The sequence below is a fragment of the Danio rerio genome, chromosome 3, assembly GCF_049306965.1.
Source record: "Danio rerio strain Tuebingen ecotype United States chromosome 3, GRCz12tu, whole genome shotgun sequence".
In the NCBI taxonomy this organism is placed as follows: domain Eukaryota; kingdom Metazoa; phylum Chordata; class Actinopteri; order Cypriniformes; family Danionidae; genus Danio; species Danio rerio.
The window spans coordinates 15,703,494-15,724,383 of NC_133178.1; the positions used below are offsets into that span (position 1 = coordinate 15,703,494).

Below are 20,890 nucleotides of genomic sequence, written 5' to 3' on the forward strand. Positions count from 1 at the left end.
ACAGTATATTTAATAGAGCTTCTGCGCTAGACTGCTAATACTGACAGGCGGCTGCGCGTAAATGGCTTTTCGTCTCGTTTTACGCTTAAGCAACTAAGCGAATGCCACAGTCTATTTAACTGATTGTATTTTAATTACATTACAACATCGATGCTGTAAAAGGAACCTTATAAAATGGATAAAAAAGACACATTAACCATTTACTGGAGGTTTATCAGTATGGGAAGAAACACTAGCTCCGCATATACCCTATAGAAGAGCCATTGGCCGTGAACCAGATCTTCTGGACTGTGAAAATATCCTGTGGAGTTTTCATAGATGTTTTAGAAACAAGCGTAGGGCTAATGAATGACCTGTTAACCCCCAGTTTTAATACTTCAAGGAAATTAGTCTGTTCAATGAACAAGATTAATGTCTAAAGAACACAATGGAGGATCAAAAGATTAGCCAGAATATTGTAAAAAAAATAAAATAAAAAAAGCCGCTTGATTATAACAGAAAGTTAATTCGACATGGGTGTCCTTTGGGAATTTCAGAGGGGTTTTTATTACGATATCTGCGGTTAAAAATACAGTCGTATACCTGGAAGATCAATTTTTAAACTAAAAGTAACAATATAATTAAATTATTTTTTATTTTCTTCGGGAAAATCAGAGGGGAGTTTTATTTCAATATGTGTGGTCAAAAATACCATGGTAGCTGCACATATCAGTTTTGAAATAATAAAAATTATAATATAATAAAAAAAGCAAATAAAAAATAAACATATACACACAAACCTTTTAATCATAAATGCAAAAAGATGTGCAGCTATTGACTAAACCAGACGTCTTCATTTACAAAGCTATAGTCCAGCCAAGAAACTGTTTATTTGTTTGCTCAAAGTTTACAAAGTTATTTGTAAAGTCAAAGTTTCTAACATAGTTGACTTTTTAAACTTGATATTCTTAGAAATAAATAAGACATTATTTTACACTATACTTACTCTAACTTGATATGAAATGATGATTAAAACATGTTTTATTTTGTGTTCACACACTTAAACGTGCACAAAGTTACAAAATATATATATATATATATATATATATATATATATATATATATATATATATATATATATATATATATATATATATATTTCGTTATTATTCTATTTATTATGCTTTAAACAACAGATACATGATGATATACATGGTGATAGAAAGTAAATGATAACAACAATACATAACATAAATAAACAAAACAAACATAAAAAACAAAAGTATAAGTAATTAACTAACATTCTTACAAATACAAATAAGCAAGACATTTACATTAATCAAAAATATTGAAACTAGAGCACAGTTGGACAGTTTTAATGGCTTTTCAATTATCACTATGCTGAATAGGTGCACAAAGTTATATAAAGAGACGCATTGATGACGCCAAACGTCACGACAGCACACACTTCACATCCACTGAATTAAAAGTCCAGATGACGTAGGCGCTGCCAGTAATTCAGATGACTTCCAGCCGTGCTGTTCCAGAAGCTGGATTTCCCCCCGCTGTGCTGCGTATCACAACACGGTTTTACACGGGAGGAACCGGCAGCCGGAACAGCCTGCACAGCCAGAGCAACAAACACAGGCGGCCTCGAGCTGGCGCGCGCTTAGTCCCGCCTCTTCTGCGCCATTCGAGCTCAGCGATTGGACAGAATTCTAAACTCGCTCGCGACTGCGTCAGAGACATGTCAATCAAAGCGGAACCGCAAACGTGCAGCCCATTTTCGCACAGACCACCGTAGCTCGCGTGTTTGCAGTGTCAGAAAAGTTGGAAAAGCTCGTTTTACGATAGCATATCGTCTCTAAAACGCTTGTTTTTGTAGTCAATAACGTGTTGACTGCGCTTGTTTCCGTGGAGGACGATTTATCTGAAACCTTGAGCGACACATTAAGGGGTAAGTTGTCCAGCCACGTCGCTTTTTTAAAGGAAAACGCAGTTTGACGCAATTTTTGGGGATGTTTCTGTTGTGTACATTGCTTTCTGTTGTCAGGTGGTTCTGCTTGTGTTGATGTTTGAATTATGTTATAACGTTAAACCGCTAGATTGATTTCTCGTGACGGAAATAATGTACACATTGTTTCCACTTGGCTGTTAAATGAAGCTAAAAGATACTGTGACCTGACTAGACAACAGTTGATACTTGTTACATGTGTAACAAACAAACTCGTTTTAGTATGATGTCGATTCAGTAGACGTGACAGAAGTATTAAGAATCATTAAGTTTGCTTGAATGAATGTTTGTAGAGTTTATTTCTTCTTCACTTGATCTGTTGTAGTTGTTTTTTTCCTCAATGCAGATTTTGTTTGTTTGTGTCATTTTACGCTTATAGATGCCATTTCTTGTCATTGGAATCCATTCATCCTCTCAGAGTCGGTCAACAACGCTTTATCTGCATGATTGGCAGGGTATAATAGTGGAAAAGTGTATCAGATAGATGCTGGTGGAGCAAAAAAAAAAAAGACAATGAAATTGAGCAATTAAAAAGAGAGAGAAAAAAACATTGAAATGGAGCAAATAAAAAGAAAGAGACAAGTGTTAAAAAGGCATAATTCTCATAAGTCAATTTTACTGGCATTTATATTTACAATATTGCACCTCGTGATGAAGTACTTGCATACACTTGCAAAATAAGTACGTGTTCATAATAATAATAAATATCAACCAAAATTAATAGACAACAAGCTGTTTAGCAGTACTAGAACCACCTATAGTACAAAAAGTCTCTTGATTTCACTTCTCATTATTGTTTAATAATCTGGCTTGGATTTGCGCCACCGATTCAGCATAAAAAGCGCATTGTATGCCAATCTGGCAGCTTTCGTACTTGCATTGGTTGGATAGGTATCTTTTTTGTTGTTTTTTTTTTTTTGCCTCCACGGGTATTCCCCACCTCTGCCCCATGACGTCACTCTTCCAGTACATGGCGAGGGAATCCTCGAGTAAGAGGTGATGGAGACCGACCTGCGCGCGCGCTTTTGCTCGGCCACTGCAGTCTCGCTTCTGGCTTTCATGTCGCCTCGCCGAGTTTTGCTTTACTCGACAAATGAAACCAGTTTCACAGTTCCCACCGACGAGAGATGTGCACACGTTAGACACTGGTGCACTCTGATTGGCAGTTTTTCTCCGTATCTCAAGAGAGTGTCCTTAAAGGGACAGTTCACCTTAAAATTCTTCATTTACTAGTTTAAAGCCTGTTTAAGATTTCTTCAACTGTTGAACAAAAAAGAAAGATATTTTGAAGAATGCTTTTTGCTGGCACCCATTCTCTTCCATAGTAAAAAATACTGTGGATTTTAGGGGGTCGTAGCAACCAGCATTCTTCAAAATATCTTCTTTTGTTTCCAACAGATGAAAGAAACTCATCATGTTTTAAAACCACACGAGGGAGAGTAAATGATTACAGAGTGTTTGGGTATCCCTTTAATGTTTTTTTTTTTCAGAGGCAAAAATAATTTGGGGGTGTCAAGGTGGCGCAGTGTTTAGCATGATCGCCTAACAGCAAGAAGGTTGCTAGTTTGAGCCCCGGCTGGGTCAGTTGGCATTTCTGTTTGAAGTTTGCATCTTCTCCCCGTGTTTGTGTGGGTTTCCTCTGGGTGCTCCAGTTTCCCCCACAGTTCAAAGACATGCGCTATAGGTGAATTACATAAGCTAAATTGGCTGTAGTGAATAAGTGTGTATGAGTGCTTCCCAGTTTTGAGTTATGTCTGCAAGGGCATGTGCTGCGTAAAACATATGCTGGATAAGTTGTGGGTTCATTAAGCTGTGGTGACCCCTGATTAATAAAGGGACTAAGCTGAAAAGAAAATGAATGAATGAATAAAAAAAAATTTGCTATCAAACATTGATAAATAAAATTGCTATCATGCATTTTAATGATTTACAAAAGACACTTACTAAATTTGTCATTTACTATTACCTTAGATATTATTGGGGCTGCACAATATATCATTTCATCATTGATATCGCAAAGAGCTGACTGTAGTTTAAATAAATTGAGACCAAGAAATTATAATATTTGTAGCTTTATGATAGATTAATCGTATTAAATAGTTTATGGTGAATTTAATGGTCTTATTTTACATTTGATTATTTGATAATTTGTGTCTGAATATGGAACACAACTCAGAAAAAAAAGCATAAAGCTCTGTTTGTTTCAGTTTTATCTTTGCAGCGTTGTATTTAATTATGCTTGTGATTTGTTTATTGTATTTCATGAAGATATTTTAGAAGGAGTGTTTCTACTAAAAATCATCCCAATCAAACTAAAGTTATGAAGTATTTCCAATTTTAAGTCAGCTGACAAATTGTAATAAAATCTTAAAATCTGAAAAATCTGAAAATTGCTGAAAAACAAAATATCGCAATGTCAGGTTTTTTTTCCCAATTTTGTGCAGCCCTTTCATATACCTAAAAACCGTGTTTTAGAACAAAACTCATTAACAGGGTTTCTGCAGGGTCATAAAAACTATCTTACATCTCAAAATCCAAGTTTAAGGCCTTAAAACATCCTAAATTTACTGAAATATTGTGTTGTAGGTCTTAAATCGTTTTAAACAGGTCGGAATTTTCCTTTGTTCATGTATTGCTACTAAATCTGGCCAATACAATCAATCATCAACAATCATCTCAATAAAACTTTAAACTTTTTTATTTGAAAAGGTAATTTTAACTTTTGTTTATTAAAATGGTTTAATTGTTTTCCTCACAATAACATTTGTTTAAAAGTTCTCCATGTACTTACTGCTGAGGAAAATGACCTGGACAGATTGTTGTGCAAAAATGTAGTTTATTATGGTTTTTAAAACTTTTAAAACATTTGTTAATTTTTCTTTTATTTTAAAGAAAATTTATGTTGTAAAAAAGTGTAGGGATACAACTAGAGCTTTCTTGTTTTTACACAATATTTAAAATAAAATATTTCATTTTTATTGTTATTAATGTATTATTGAATTATTAAATGTATACATTTTTTATTTTTTTAAAAGGGCAAATAAACATCTTTTCTATCTGGGCCATTTGAAAATTTCCTTAGCCCTTTATGAGTGTAAAATTCCATTCATAATGGTCTTAAAAAATGTCTTTAAAAGTCTTATATTTAACTCTGTGAAACCGGTAGAAACCCTGATTAAGTGATATTTAAAATGCCTTTTTAAGGATCTGTGCAAGCCTTAAATGCTAATGAAACTATGATATAATGTATGATGCATGATCTTTTATGCATTTCAGTAAGTACAGGTCTTTATGAATATGATGTTTCTTTTTCTGAATATATCTGCTGTGCTGAATGATGATGACACATTATTTCACTGAAATTTTATAAGAATTGTTTGGACAAATTTAGACAAGCCTGACGCTGGGTTTATTTAAAAATAAATAAATAAATAGCATTTTTTAACCCAACTGGTGGGTTTTCCATTTTTGACCCAACATTAGGTTAAAACAACCTGACATGTTTAGATGGTCTTATTCTTTCAATGTGTATAGAATTACTTTAGTTAGACACCACAGTACGGCTTTTCTCTTTGACATTTATGTATAATGTTTCAATTTGCATATTTATTTCACAACTTACTGAGGTGCATTTGCTTGAACTTGAGTTGGAGTGTTCATAAATAGTGAAGACTATTCCCAGCATTAAAATACATTAAAAAAAGCCAATAAGGAAGATATATGAAGTCCAGTCTTCAAGCTTTTGATTGGTTCTTAATTGTTGTCCTTAAATGATGTGATGACTGTAAACTGTGGTACTGACTCATATCATTTCTATAAGGGTTGGGGAGTTTAATGATCATACAATTGTGCATGGTTGCAATAATTATTGCTTCATTCTATCTTTGTTTACTGAGTGATGTGCAGCTCCATTTGAAAAGTTTCCTTCTTTTGAATTTGCATTAAATGAGTACCAGGAAGCGCTTACCACTGTGATAACATATACGGTTAATGATTGTGATTTTAACAGTAAGCCACCATAAAAATGCTGTGGAAAAATCCATGGTTAAGTACACATGATGTAATTTTTGCAGAAAATCATTTAAAAAAAGGTTTTATTTAAAAAAATGTCTTATTTAGACTACAGTACAATATTTTACACTGAAAAATATTATATAGATATTTAATTTATTTAGACTGAATTTAAACAAACAAATTAAATTGAACTTAATAAAAATAAATGTAAATAAATCAATACATTTGTTTGTTTAAATTCAGCCTGTTTGCAACCAGTTACCTTAAATTTAGTAAATCCAATGTATTGATTGATTCTATATGCCTGTTATTTTCCACAATACCTTAGTAATATTTATAAAGAGAAGAACAGTCATCATTGTATCATTATTTTAGAAATGGTACAGCTGTAATTATTAGGTCAGTCTGTTATGTTTCTGTAGCAATAACCCTTAGATTATCGCCTTTAAATGAGTGTATACATCTTTATCTTTGCTAGTTCATATGAATCAGGCCAAACTGATAAAAATCGCCCCTGATGTTACAGGCAGCGAGTTCCTCTATCTCTTCTCACTAGTGCTCTTCAGAGAAGGGCGTAGAGAGTTTGTTTTTCCAGGGACTCAAACCACAGCATTAGACATCTGTTATCGGCATCTTGTTTTTTTATTCTGAGTCCCAATAATGACTCACACCATTGTCACAGTTCTGATAGCTGAGCTAATGATGGTCTTTTACTGTTAGAGGAAAATAAATAGATACTATATAAGACAGAATACTTTACATTGTTCAAATAGTACAATTAATTATTTATGTTATTCAGAAAAGATTGCTTTGCCTATGTATTATTAGTAGTAGTAGGTCATATTTCACATGTATGTCATTACAATAATCTGACTTTTGCTTCACACTGGCTCTTCAACCATAAACCCTTGGGAAACATTCTTGTTTGAATATTTGCTGCATCTCTCATTGATTGGATGAATAAAGCACATAAGGTGTTTACAAAAAGACTGGCTTTGCTCATCCTCATATTATAGATGATAGTAGACTAGGGCTGCACGATTCTGGCTAAAATGAGAATCACGTTTTTTTGTATAAAATCAAGATCACAATTTTCTCACGATTCTGTAGATGTAAAATAAAGGTTAATATGAGTAGGCTATTATCATTGTTATTACTCAAACGTATGGTAAAACAACAATAATAATATTAGGCTTGTGTGTAGGTCTACTGTTGGTTAAAATGCTCAATTTTGTGTAGACTTGGAATGGCTGACATGAATAGACTTTAAATTTGTTCTGGTTTTTAAAGGTTCACAAAACCCTCGAGTACTTTTTTTTTGAGATTTTAACAGATTTGTGTTGAGCATCAGTTAAGATAGTGTTAGCACCTGTTAGCTTTAATTGTGGGGTAAACTGGGTAATTTTGAGCTTTTGTCAGCTAATGTCAGCTTCCGGGTTTAAAAGAATTTTTGGGGCGTGATAAAAATCGGTGACATATCACAGAACTGCAAGTGCAAAGATGACGCATCGAGTTCTCATTATTATTCATAGTGGAGTTTTCTTAACCTATGAGAAGAACCGGCTTCTTAACTATTCATGACTGCACGTGCTTTCTGAATGCAAGGCAGACCAGCCAGTGCCGAGCTGTGAGATCCTACCTTGATGACTGGGTGAAACCGCATCCACGGACCCACGGCACGCAGGCCATTCATTAAGGGTCGTATGTGTTAGTTTCGATGATCCACGGGGTTTGTTGCATGTTTTTCCTCGCGATGCTGTCAGGGCCGATAAAACAACGCTGTATGTGTGCTGCATTTTTGTCGGGAGAGCAGTAAGAGTATGGCAGAGAATGGCGTACTTTGTCTTTTATCAGGAGTTTGTTCACATTTAGACACTTCGCCGTGCTGCTATGTATGCCTAGATCCTCTAGATTACCAGCAGGGCTAATGGTTAAAATAGACAGGGCAAGAGACCTGCTGCACCGAGCCTGCATTCAGACCCGGGGATTGAGGGAAAAGTCCTTATTTAGCGTTTATATAAACACGTTTGTCTTTTTAATTGTATAATTTGTGCTTATCTGTATATGAAATTACAAATAACAAATGTAACGGGGCATTAAATAACTATTTATTTCTTTGCATTTTAACTTACTATAAACTATAAAATCATGGGTCTCCTCACGGTTTGTTTCATTTTGTGAGCCTTCTGACAACAGTTGTTCGCTCACCTCCTTCTCCCCTGCTCTGCTGGCCACGCCCACTCCTGCACCTTGATCGCGGAGCTCCACGCCCATTATGATGCATCTTTTGAAAAAATTCGGATGTAGACCTGAACCGAAAGTGGGGGGTGTCATGACCCTTTAATTCACAGTAAAGTGATGACATCATCAGAATGCTATTCATAATTCTGAAGGTGAATTACTATGTTTGAGACATATTCTTGCCATTTGTAATTAACAACATTATTAGATTTTTTTTTCCCACTGGTAAAATTAGACATTTGTCATTATTAGATTTTCTCTTGCATTATATTCAACACTATATAGGCTAGAGTTGTCATACTCACCCAAGTAGACATCTATTTTCATGTATAGCACTCTGTTCACACTAAGAAAAAACATCAAATGCTTGTTGTAATCATAACTCTAAAATGCGAAATGATTATTTAAATGATGTACATGCTTTTGGTTTCACTTTTACTTCCAAGAGTGCTCATGTCATGGCTGCTGTCACTTTGAGAAAATAAAAAAATCAAATGCAAATCAAACTTCCCGCCCAGCTCCGAAACGATCACTCTGTGCAACAAACTGAACATTATTTACAACTTTATTACCTGTTATCCACAGCCTGTGCAGGTTCTGTTCTCTAAAGTCGACATTATTGGCGGGTATGCACGCATTTCGGAAGTAAAGAAACAATGTGTTAGTTCATTTGTGATTTCACAGCAGTGAATACATCATTACATGAAGACAGAAATGACATTTTTGGGTGAATTATACCTTATAAATACTGTATTTGACACTTTTAACACCATTTGGTCGTGTCCATGTTGTTGAGCCACTCATGTAAAACAATGTGAAGACTTGTGTGACTGCCTTTACGCTTCTCTCCTGACCTTAAAAATGTAATTGGCTGAATCGCAGAAAAGCTCAATTAAGATTCTGTGTGGGGTCAAATCGAGATTGCAGTCTTTGTTCCAATTAATCATGCAGCCCTATAGTAGACTGTGATCAAGTCCTTTATTTAGACTCTAGCTACTTGTTCACTCAAACTGACGTGATTTTTCTCTATCAGTATTTAACAAGTTTATTCAAACCACTAAATAAGGCAAGTTTATTCAAATTACTGATTATATACACTGCAGTGTTTCTAAAACTCACCAATAAGAGGCTTTTAATTGACTGTTGCTTGATTATAGTGATGCATAATGCATAGGGCAGCCATATTGGTGTTGGCCAATAAATGTTTTGCTTTTTGATAATTATTATCCTATTAGTAAATCAATTATGGACTGTTTCTACTTGTTAATCCACTTCCGATGTGTGCTGTTGGCCATGAGGGTTTTGAATGGTGTCTTCTTCAGCATGTTGTACATCTGCATTGTAGGAATTTTCACAGTAAAAAAATCAGGGCTGCAATTTGGAAAAGCACAGAAATCTTGCAGTTTTCTTGCTTTCTGCAGTTTTAAGAAGTTTTAAAATACAATCAGTTGTCCGCTTTATTTGTTTGTGTTTTGTTTGCGCAATCAGGCTCTGAAATTTTTGGACTTGGACTTATGTATACTATATTTGCATCTTGGCTTAATATTTTAAGTTTCTTTTCACACAGAATGTGTCTCTGGATTTAAAAATATGTGACACAGCATTTAGAGAAAAGTCCCTTTTGTTTTTTCTACCACCTTGTTAAAGACAAATAAAACTGTAAACAGATGCAAGGCTTGCCCTGTCTCCGAGTTCTTCTGATTGGTCCACTGCTTTGGAACTGACTTTAAGTGGCACAGCTGTAAAAGTTGAATCATTTTCAGCTTTACACACTGTAAGATGCTTCCAAAGTTACAAGACACAATGGTCATGATCATAAACCTCCAAGCATGTGTTTTAAAAACTGTGCATTGGAGTGGAAATGCACATTCTTTCTGAATGACCACTAACAACACTGCATTGTTTTACATTCAGTGCCAAGCTATTGCTAATCCTCCTGTTTTATAACCCTGGGTACTAAACCAAACATGGCATATGGAATGGGACATCTGCATAAATAATAAGCTACATGAAATCAACATGAAAATACTTTAAAGACACTTCAAATTATATTTTTGAGACACAGACAGACTGTTTATACTAGATGCTGAATTGGTCAATCTAGGTTGACTCCTTTGTATGTATTGAATGCACCACTAACATATAAATATTGCCTAGCTGCTCTCACTATAAAACATATAATATTAGAATGTGAAAGTTTAAGTACTGTTAGAAAAACTTTTTTTATCATGAAATCACTTTGGATTTTTTTTTAAAATGTAGATTTTAAGTTACCAAAAAAAACAACAACATATTTATACTTTAATAAACCGTTTTTGTGAATTAATTTTATTTTTCACTATTTATATATTTTTATTTCTTTATAGGAAGTTGTTCTTATCATGTATTTTTTTATGTATATTTATCTTGCCATGGAATAGCCATTAGTTGCCGATTTGTCAGTCAGTCAGTCAGTCAGTCAGTCAGTCAATCAATCCTGGGTACAAAGCTGTGCTGATCTCACTAAATGACATATAAACTGTTCTTATACCTGGGGTTTAAAGTGGTATGAAAAGCCCTTTATTTACACCCACATGTTTTCCATAGTTTGCCATAGTGCTTCAAGCTTTGGCATGCATGTATCAGGGTGTAGTAGATATGAGGGGTTTTAACCTCTGAGCATTGGCAAAGCATCTTCCATGGTTCATGATATTCCAAGTAACTTGTTTTCCAGCAGATTAAAATGAAAGGAGAAGTGAAGTTCGTTGACAGTCTGAGAGAACGGTTGCAAAAACGTTCACAGTTAAAAATATGTGGGTGGGGAGCTTGTTAATTTTTTTTAGCAGTTATTGTTACACCTAATGAGAAGACTGTCAGGCACAGCGGTTGTTTGTCAAACCTTTGAAGCCAACACCTTTTAAAGGGATAGTTAGTCAAAACATAAAACTGTACCCACGCTCAAGTGGTGGTAAACTTTTATGAATTTCTTTCTTCTGTTAAACCCAAATCAACATAGTCTGAAGAACATTGGAAACCAGTAGCCATTGACACCCATTATAGGAATGAAAATTTTATGGAAGTCAACAGCTGCTGCTTTTCAAATTCCAACATTCTTAAAAATATCTTCTTTTCGTGTTCAGTAGAAGAAAGAAACTCAAACAGGTTCAGGACAAATGGAGGATGAGTAAATGATGACAGACTTAAAAACTATTTGGTTATCCCTTTATATGGTTATCTGACTTGGGCTTTATTTTTTTTATAACAATCTACATGGACTGTGTGTATGCATATGTGTCATTAAAAAGAAAGTTTTGGCTTATATATTTCTATTGAAGGTGTGATCAGTTGTCTGTATTGTTCTAGTCAATATGGCAGTTGTCTTGCTCTTAATTTGATGGCTGATATATGACAATTCATAAGCAGAAGTGTCCAGTCAAGGGTGTGTAACTGAGATTAAGTATTATTCATTCCGTTTTTATATATAAATAAACATTTTGATGGAATTAGATGCATTCCTGGGTTAACCTGTAGCTGTGTAAATGGGAGACTGTCCTACTGTCTCTTTTAACATTAGTCGTCACTGTATTCAGATTTTGCACTCAAGACTTGCACACTTTTATTTAGTGAAAGTGGAAGATAAACCTCTTTGTAAAAATATTTTGGTGATAATACATAAATTAATAAAACGTTATTAGAATATTTTAAGGGAAATGTTTAAAAAGCATGAAGGTTGCTGATTCAAGACCCAGCTGGAGAGGGGCCTGGCTGCATACCTGGTGCGGTGCAATCTGAGCTGCATCCAATGCTTTTTAATTCGCTTACCTAACCCCACTCCTAACCCTACCTGTCACTGTGACGTCACACATTGAGTGTATTGTGTCTGACATTGCATCGCTGAGTAATGTAATCTCAGCTTGCATCTTAAAGGCTGCATCTAGATACTATTGCCTGGCTGGGCCAGTTGGCATTTCTGTGTGGAGTTTGCATGTTTTCCCCGTGTTTGCGTGGGTTTCCTCCGGGTGCTCCGGTTTCCCTCACAGTCCAAAGACATGCGCTATAGGTGAACGAAGTAAACTAAATTGGCTGTAGTATGTGTGTGTGAATGAGTGTGTATGGGTGTTTCCCTGTACTGGATTGCGGCTGGAAGGGCATCTGATGCGTAAAACATATGCTGGAATAGTTGGCAGTTCATTCCACTGTGGCGACCTCTGATAAATCAGAGACTAAGCTGAAGGAAAATGATTGAATGTTTAAAAAGGTGTCTTTGGAGGAATTGTACAATATTTATCATTCACAGATTTTGCACAAGAAATCCAGCATGTCCACACTGCACTGTCTGATCTGATGGCCTGAAGTCTTAAACAGAGTGTGCTAATGACAACACACAAGGATACTTTTTGTTTTAAATTGGTCATTTGTTGCAAAATGTTCAATTAACCAAGAAGATAAAATCCCCACCCATTTTCTAAGTCCAAAACAAGATGTGTGCAGGTGACGTAAGAACTCATTATGCACTTTCAGAAATAAAGATACAGGAGCTGTCACTGGGGTGGTATCTTTTAAAAAGATACACATTTATTACTAAAGGGTCCACATTAGTTTCTCAAAAGCATTTATTTGTACTTTAACATTTTAAGAGGTACACTTTTGTACTTTTTAGGTACTAATATGTGCCCTTGAGGTATTAATAGGGAGCTTTAGGAAAAAAATTTGTAGCTTTTAAAAAGGTGCCACCCCAGTGGCAGCTCTTGTACCTTTATTTCTGCACTTTAAAACCCGAAAGGTTCAGGTAACTCAAACCTTTTGAGGAAACTGATTGCAACAAACTATTTAAGTTCAAAACTAATTCTAATGAGCCTGTGAACTTGGTCCATTTGGGTAAATGAAGCAAATTGATCACAGTAAAACCCAATTAGTTAAGGCAACTCAAACCATTTAAGGACACCGATTACTAAAAACAATTTGATTTAATAAATTAATCTATATGAGTACTGTGAACTTACACTATTTATGTTGAAGTAATGAGGTATTTAATTAACTCATTACCTTCAACGCTGGGTCTAAAACTCTCTTCAAATGAGTAGAATAAACTTTCTGTCAATTTTGAGTTAGCTACACTCATTTTATTTGATTAAGTTGACTGGGTTTTACAGTGTGAGAGTGTGGGATTATAGTCATGCACTACTTTACAGAAGTGAACAGAGAATTTTAAATAGGTAAAAAAATTCATTTTTATATTGAACAATGGATTTATTTGTTTTCATTATTGCATATGCATCTAAATAAGTTTACAAATGCCTAATCTTGAGTCAGTAAAGTGTTTGTGTCTCATCAAAACAGATTACAAAAAAAAGATTCATCCCACCCCTTTCAAACCCGTTGAAATTTCATTTGGTTTCTGCATTTTCAGATTGAGGTTATTTACGGTACATGCAGAGTTTTCATCCAGTTCAGTCATTTAAACTAATTGTAATCTGAAACCATGTGAATGTACCTATTGTTCTATTGTTTGCATAAAAGGAATATGTCCATAACTTAAAAATGCTTGACCACAATTAAAGCTATATTTAAATACATTTTCCACTGGTAAGCATGTAATTCCTCGTGTCAAGTTGGTTATTTGGTTGTACTCATTAAAATGTTTTACAAAATAAGCTGCATTTTGGCAGCTTCTGTAAAGGAAGTAAATGTGTCAGGTACTTTTAATTTGTCATTGTTGCTTTGCACAGTATTCTGTCTTTTTGTGATATATTTAGTGATTCTTTGGCAGTGGCACTGTTGTCGAACTCTTATGTTTAAAAATTTTTACTGTATTTTGCATTTTAAAATGTCTATGCAGCAGACAAGATCTTTAAAACAGATCTTTCTCAGTCTAGTTTTGTCACTTCATTGATTTTCCTCCTACTCTTATTAAAGCTGATCGATATGACATTTTTGTAGAGTAAAAAAAGTCAAAAAATTTTTTAAACTCTTGATCTAAAGAAGGTTAAAAAGCAGTGTTAAAATGTCTAGTTTTGGGCTGTGAAGTAAGACATTATGTATTGTATAGACAAAATAAAATGTCTATAGTTCCTCTATGGTGTCAAAACATATATAGTTAATAGGGATGTAACGATTCGCAGTGAGCCGGTTGAAAACCAATTCAAATATATGACTTCAAACCACTAGAAATGTTAAACGAATCGCGATACAATTTTTGAACAGAAGAAGTGCTTCTCGCGCAAGCTCACTTTACCTGCACATCAGCGGCAAGCAAGAGCTGGGGCAGCAGAGGAAACTACTTTTTAGGGTTGGGTGATGTTGACCAATTTGGCATCGTACGATGTCTAATGTGAAACATCCCGATGGACGATGCCATTGTCGTCGTAGGCGGGGGTGGTTGTTAAATATCAATTAATTCATAACAAATTAATTAATTGTAGCCTACCGTTTTCACTAACTGACCCACATGGTCTTTGCTTTACCCACAACCAAATCATAAAATAAATAAAGTTACAAACAAATGACCACTTGTCAATCACTTTTTTCCGCGGGACTCTAGCATAAATAGGCAGTGATTGTCTGTGCTGTTCTAATGGCTTTTTCCCACAGGTGGTGGAGGAGCCAAGAGTTTGGTTGGAGTTCACTGTAGTGCATACATTTTCATTGTTTTCACTGCGAAAAAAAATGCAATAAAATAAAAATATGAAACAAACTGTGCTTTAAACATCTTCACTGTAAAAAAAACATTAGTTATAGCAACAAAAGTCCTTCATTCAAGAGCAGTGAGTGATATTTTTTTTTTTTTTTTTTAATATTGCGCACTGTCCCTTTAAGAGCAGTATGGTTCTGATTTATGGTTTCTCTTTCACATGTCTTTTGATTCTCAACTCATTTGTTTATTACATAAATGAGGGTTAATATGAATAATCACTAAACATTGTGTTTTGACACAAATTTGCATGTATTTGACCATATGATGCACATCTCCTGCTGCAAAAGATACGTTAGAGTACATTCTTTTAATCATTTTCAAGTAAAACTGCACTTTGCAGAGCAACAATGTGTACAACTGGAAAGAGGGCGGTAAATGATGCAATAATTGGTTTATCTTTATTATTGTTTTTGAATAATCGTTAGTAGCCAAAATTGAAACTGAACTTTTGATTAATTGCACAGCCCTACTTAGTCCTATAGTGAGATTATCATGAATCATATCGAATTGTGAGTCAGGTGAATTGTTAAATCCCTAATAGTTAATGGTAATACTTTTTTCATAATTGATAGGACTGTAGTCTAAAACACTATGCAAGCATCATGAGAGAATTGCAATCTCACAATGTTTATATTTTGTATTTCATTTTTTTGATATGTTTTTTTTCTTGTGTTTTAACTGTAGTGATTAGTTTTTGAAGTGTTTTATATTATATTAAGATTTATTTTATTTTTTGACATTTTTAATCCGTCATTAGCCTTGAAGTCAAAAATAAATAAGTAATTCAACCTTTCATATGCTTTAAAATGTAAAATAAATAAATAGTCCTTTACATATGGTCAATATCTAAACTTCTTTCATTGGATTTACAGAAATAATGTTGTGATATATATCGTTATCAGGATATGAGAGGACTTTATTTGTGATAGGACATTTTTGTCATATCACCCGGCCCTTGCTATTAACAGTTTGATAAGATGAATGTCAATATAGGCATTTGCCACCTCTAAAATACAACAAATGTGACACTATTTATACACTGTGATCATGATATTAAAGATGCTCCATTGCCAGTGTGCACCGGTTTAGACTCTTGCAGGCTTATTTGAAACCTCTCTTACTTTCGATGAAAGGAAAGCAGCATCTGTCAGCTGTTCTTGATATTACTTATTCATGTCCTACTCAGCTTGTTTTTGTTCACTACCTAGAGACCTCAATATAAAGGAGACTGAATATAAAACACTTTAAAAACTAATACAGTTGAAACACAAGAATAAATAAAAAAATAATGTATCATAAAAATGAAATACAATATATATGCATTGTTCAAGATTGCCGTTCTCTCATGATGCTTTCAAAGTGTTTTAGATTACAATCATATAAATTATGAAAAAGTATTACCATTAACTATTAGGGATGTAACCATTTACCTGACACACAATTCGAAACATTTTCTTAATTTTTTTTCAAAATCAGATAAGTTCACATTGCGAAGTCAAACACGGGTCACACATCCTGAATAATGAAGTCTTGCTGATTAGATGCAGGTCAGATGTGAAATTTGCAGACAAGCTAATAATAAGGATGTTGGATTAATTTACGATTGGTTTCTATTTTATTATGTACAATTTTATTGCATGTAAACTGAATGTCAGTGTATGTAATGCATTTTATATATTATGTTTGTGCTCTTTTGCTCAGGGCAGCACACATCTCTATAAATGACAGCTAGATTAATGGTATGGTTGAAATTGAAATGCATTTTTGATTACTCTGCACAGCACTTTTGTTAATCAGTTACAAATCTTTTTTTGCATTGCTGTTGCAAATTGTGTTGAGTTGTCTCTAGATGTTATCTAAGTGGCTAATTTCAGAAATGAAAACTGATAATGACAGTTTTGAAATCATTAGCAATTAAATTATTATTAAACACAGAAAATAGGTTTGTTGTAAATTATACTTCTAACTGCATGTTAGTGCTGCATGATATTGGAAAAATCTGAAATTGCAAAATTTTATTTTTCAGTGATAATACTGTGATATGAATATAGTTTCACAAGATAGTTTGAATAGCAATATTTGATGCTTTTTCTGGGGAATCTTATGGTATTCAGGTATACATTGTTTAATGATTTTCTTAAAAACCTTAGGGGAAGTGAAAGTTTTGTTTTTTACTGTCAGAAGAAATGAGTAAAAATTAAGAGTTTTTGATTAAAAAAAGCGGTAACACTTTACAATAAGGTTCATTAGTTAATGCATTTACTAACATGAACTAATCATAAACAACACATGTAGAGCATTTATTAATCATAATTGAACATTTACTAATGCATTATTAACATCCTTGTTAATGCTTGTTAACATTAGTTAATGCACCATGAGTTAACATGAACTCACAATGAACTACTGTATTTTCATTAACTAACGTTAACTAACATGAACAAATACAGTAGTAAATGTATTGTTCATTGTTTGTTCATGTTAGCAAATGCATTAATTAACATTAACTAATGAACCTTATTGTAAAGTGTGACCAAAAAAGCTAAATTATCTGCCATTATTAAAATAATCTAGTTTTTGCTTTGAAATGTAGATATTGGGACTAGAAACAAGGCAAAAATTAAGAAAAAAGTAAGAATTTTTATTTTATTTATTTTATTTTTTATAATCATATAAATACAATGATTAATAAATACAATTCTGTAGCTAAATACAATGATTAATAAATACAATTCTGTAGCTCTTGGTCAACTAAAATTATTGTAAAATGATCATTTTTTTCATGAAGATTTTTTCAACACATTTTTAAACAATAGTTTCAATAACTTGTTTCTAATAACTGGTTTATTTTGTCTTTGCCATGATGACAATATTTGACATAATGACATGAAATTTTACTTGATAATTTTTAAGATGCTAGTATCCAGCTTAAATTGACATTTAAAGGCTTCACTAGGTTAATTAGGCAAGTAAGGGCAGTGACTTCATTGTATAATGATGACTTGTTCTGTTGACAATCGAAAGAAATATTGCTTTAGGGGGCTGACAATATTGATCTAAAAATGGTTTTAAAAATATAAAAACTGCTTTATGTAGCTGAAATAAAACAGCTAAGACTTTCTCCAGAAGAAAAAATAATATAGGAAATACTGTTAAACACTTTGCTCTTAACCTTATATATCATAATTTCTTTTGGGAAATAATTGGCAGACAAAAGCTCCAAATGAACTGGTTTTCCTCACAATTAAAGCACAATTAGAAACAGGTGCTAACCTTGCTTAATTGATGGTTATTAACTAAATCAATTCTCAAAGGTAATCAAGGGTTTTATGAACCTTTAAAGTGCATGCTGCCTTTCTATTTATGTTAAGCATTTGTGTCGGACGTATAAAGTATATTTGCTTTGCTCATCACTTTGCATAAGTGACATTGTCCTGCCTGATGGGAATTTGAACTTTTCCGTGGAAATCAACAATTTGTACTTGATATGTAAATCTCAATAGTCAATTGTCTTGTCTTCCTGTGTTTTAAATATGATCCTGAGCGTTACTGTAAATTTAGACATGGGAATTACTCAGAATAACAATAATGTTAAGTGGTGGAAAACCCAGAAAGTGTTGTCGATCTAATCTTTGCATCTCTTGTCAGATGATCCCTATCCCCTTAACTGATTTCAGTAAAAAATAAAAAATAAAAAAATAACAATTTCCTAACTTGATCTTATCTTAAAAAAGTTTGAGATCTGCACAATTAATTTGTGTCGGGACAATATGAATAAATTTTTTTTTTTCAAATTTAAGTGGATTAAACATCAAACAATTAGGCTATTTTTTCAGCTCATTATAAATGGGTAGTTTGAACAAACAGCAAACGTCATTTTATTTTGTGTGTATACAGTCTATGTTTAATATGCATAGGCATGGGAAGATAACCAGTTTCAAGGTTTACTGTGGTTTGGAAAAGTCAATGTTTTAAAACCGCAAGAATGTTCTGTTTTACAGTTCCTATGGTATATAACGACAGCTTAATTTAGTTTATTAGGGCAACAGTATCTCCAGCAGGGCCGTCCACTTAAAAGCTGCTGATTCTGCAAACATCAGAAAAACAAATCGCTTGTATACCAAGATTCAAGCATAGAGCTAAGCAGTGCAGTGGCTTCACTTTATACAAAGAAATGAAAGATGTCCAAAGATGCCTTTTCATGTTGTCAGGAAAGCTGTGTTTTTGAAACTAATAAAGATAAGACGTCAATGATTTATTTGAATTATCTACTCTGACATGTTTACTGTTCCAACATATTATAAATGTTTCTTAAAATAAAATTCAGTGTGTTTAATGGGATAAAAAAAGTTGTTGTTTTTTACCGTGAGATTGGCCTTTCGTAATAATCAATGTATAGGCTTATTGCAGAACTCAATAATTTTTGGTGATGCAATATATATCGCCCATACATACAGTAAAAACCAATTCTTGCAATATTTTAGCTGATTGTGCAACATCTCCATCTCTTATGGAGGTGTCAGTGTCAGTATGGTTAAAAAAAAACTATAGTATTTACTAGGGGTGTAACAATATTGTAAATACCGTCATACCGTATTTATATATACATACCGTCATACCATAATTTTTTTTCAATATTACCGTAGGCGCATGACTCAATAAAACTATATTTCTGAGAAATGTTTGCTTGGGTGAATGAAGTGAACGGGAGGTAGCGGGAACTACAATTCCCATCAGCCTAGGTGTGGCCATCATCCTTTGCGGTCTGTTGTCACTACAGATCCAGTAATGAGGAAATGGAGTGTGCTGCTAGTAGCGGGGAAGAAAAAGAGCTGGAAATGATCGAACCTAAAGCGGGTTTTAAATCGGATGTGTGGAAGCATTTCGGTTTCTTTCTAAAAAGATACGAAAAAGGAGAAAAGGTGACAGACAAAGAAAAAAAACAATATGCAGGCACTGCCAGACTGTGGTGAAATATAAGTCGGGGAATACGACTAAAAACAGTCATGGGGACTGCAGAACACAGCACACTTGTTAGATTGATGCAGACATTGACTTGTACCGCAAAGAGACCTCTATCTCACTCATGGCTTGTCCTCTCAAGTGGTGGAAAGACAATGCACAACGTTACCCACTGCGGTCAACCTTGGCTAAATCATATCTCTCTGTCCCAGAAACCTCAGTCCCAAATGAGAGGGTTTTTTTCTGTTGCAGGGGACATGCCCAGAGATCCCAGCTTTTACCAGATTATAGTTATATGATTATTTTGCTTAAAAAAACCCATCTCTATCTAAGTGAGTGAGTGATTAAATGTTGAATGTGATGAGTTTTCAACAATACTAAATTGAAACAATTTTTTTTTATATGGTTTAGTAGTTTTTTGTTATTAAAATTAAAAAATGTAAGTTCCTGTTTCGAAACTTACAGATAGATGGCTAATTTGTATGTCATTGATATTTTCAGTGCTAAGGTAAATAAACACTTTTGGCACTTTTTTCGAGTCTTTTCATTCGTTTTGTTTTTCCTGTAAATTATTCAATAAATACCGTACCGTGCCATTCATGCCGAGGTATTATCGTACCGTGAAATTCTGATACCATTACATCCCTAGTATTTACTATAAATTACTAAAGTATATTTTCATGTGGGTGTCTGACAGCTGAAATAGATCTATAGCAGATATCGCAGCCTCTGTAACTTTTTACCTTTTTTTTTTTTACATTTATTATTATTTATTTAGGATAAGTGTTTTCACATTCTGATTCCAATGCCTAATTATTCAACTGTTAAAATGACTATACTTAAATGAAATATTCTTAAGAATAAATTATTATTATGTGTTATTAAGGAAGAGTGTACTTGCATTGAGATATTATATTGTCATTTAAGCATTATTTAATGATGAGTGGCATGAAATTAGGGATGCAACGATTAACCGATTTCACCATTTAACGCGATTTAATTCGTCA

General features: G+C 33.7%; 1 protein-coding gene across 3 annotated transcripts in view; it reads left to right on the top strand.

Annotated features, from left to right (window-relative positions):
- The first annotated feature begins 1,748 nt into the window (after window positions 1-1,748).
- stat3 (signal transducer and activator of transcription 3 (acute-phase response factor)) overlaps window positions 1,749-20,890 on the top strand; it is a 76,807-nt gene continuing 57,665 nt past the window's right edge. For all 3 annotated transcript variants that reach the window (XR_012397277.1, NM_131479.1, XM_005163796.5), the window contains 1 exon segment: window positions 1,749-1,936. The gene's annotated coding sequence lies outside the window, so the exon portion shown is untranslated.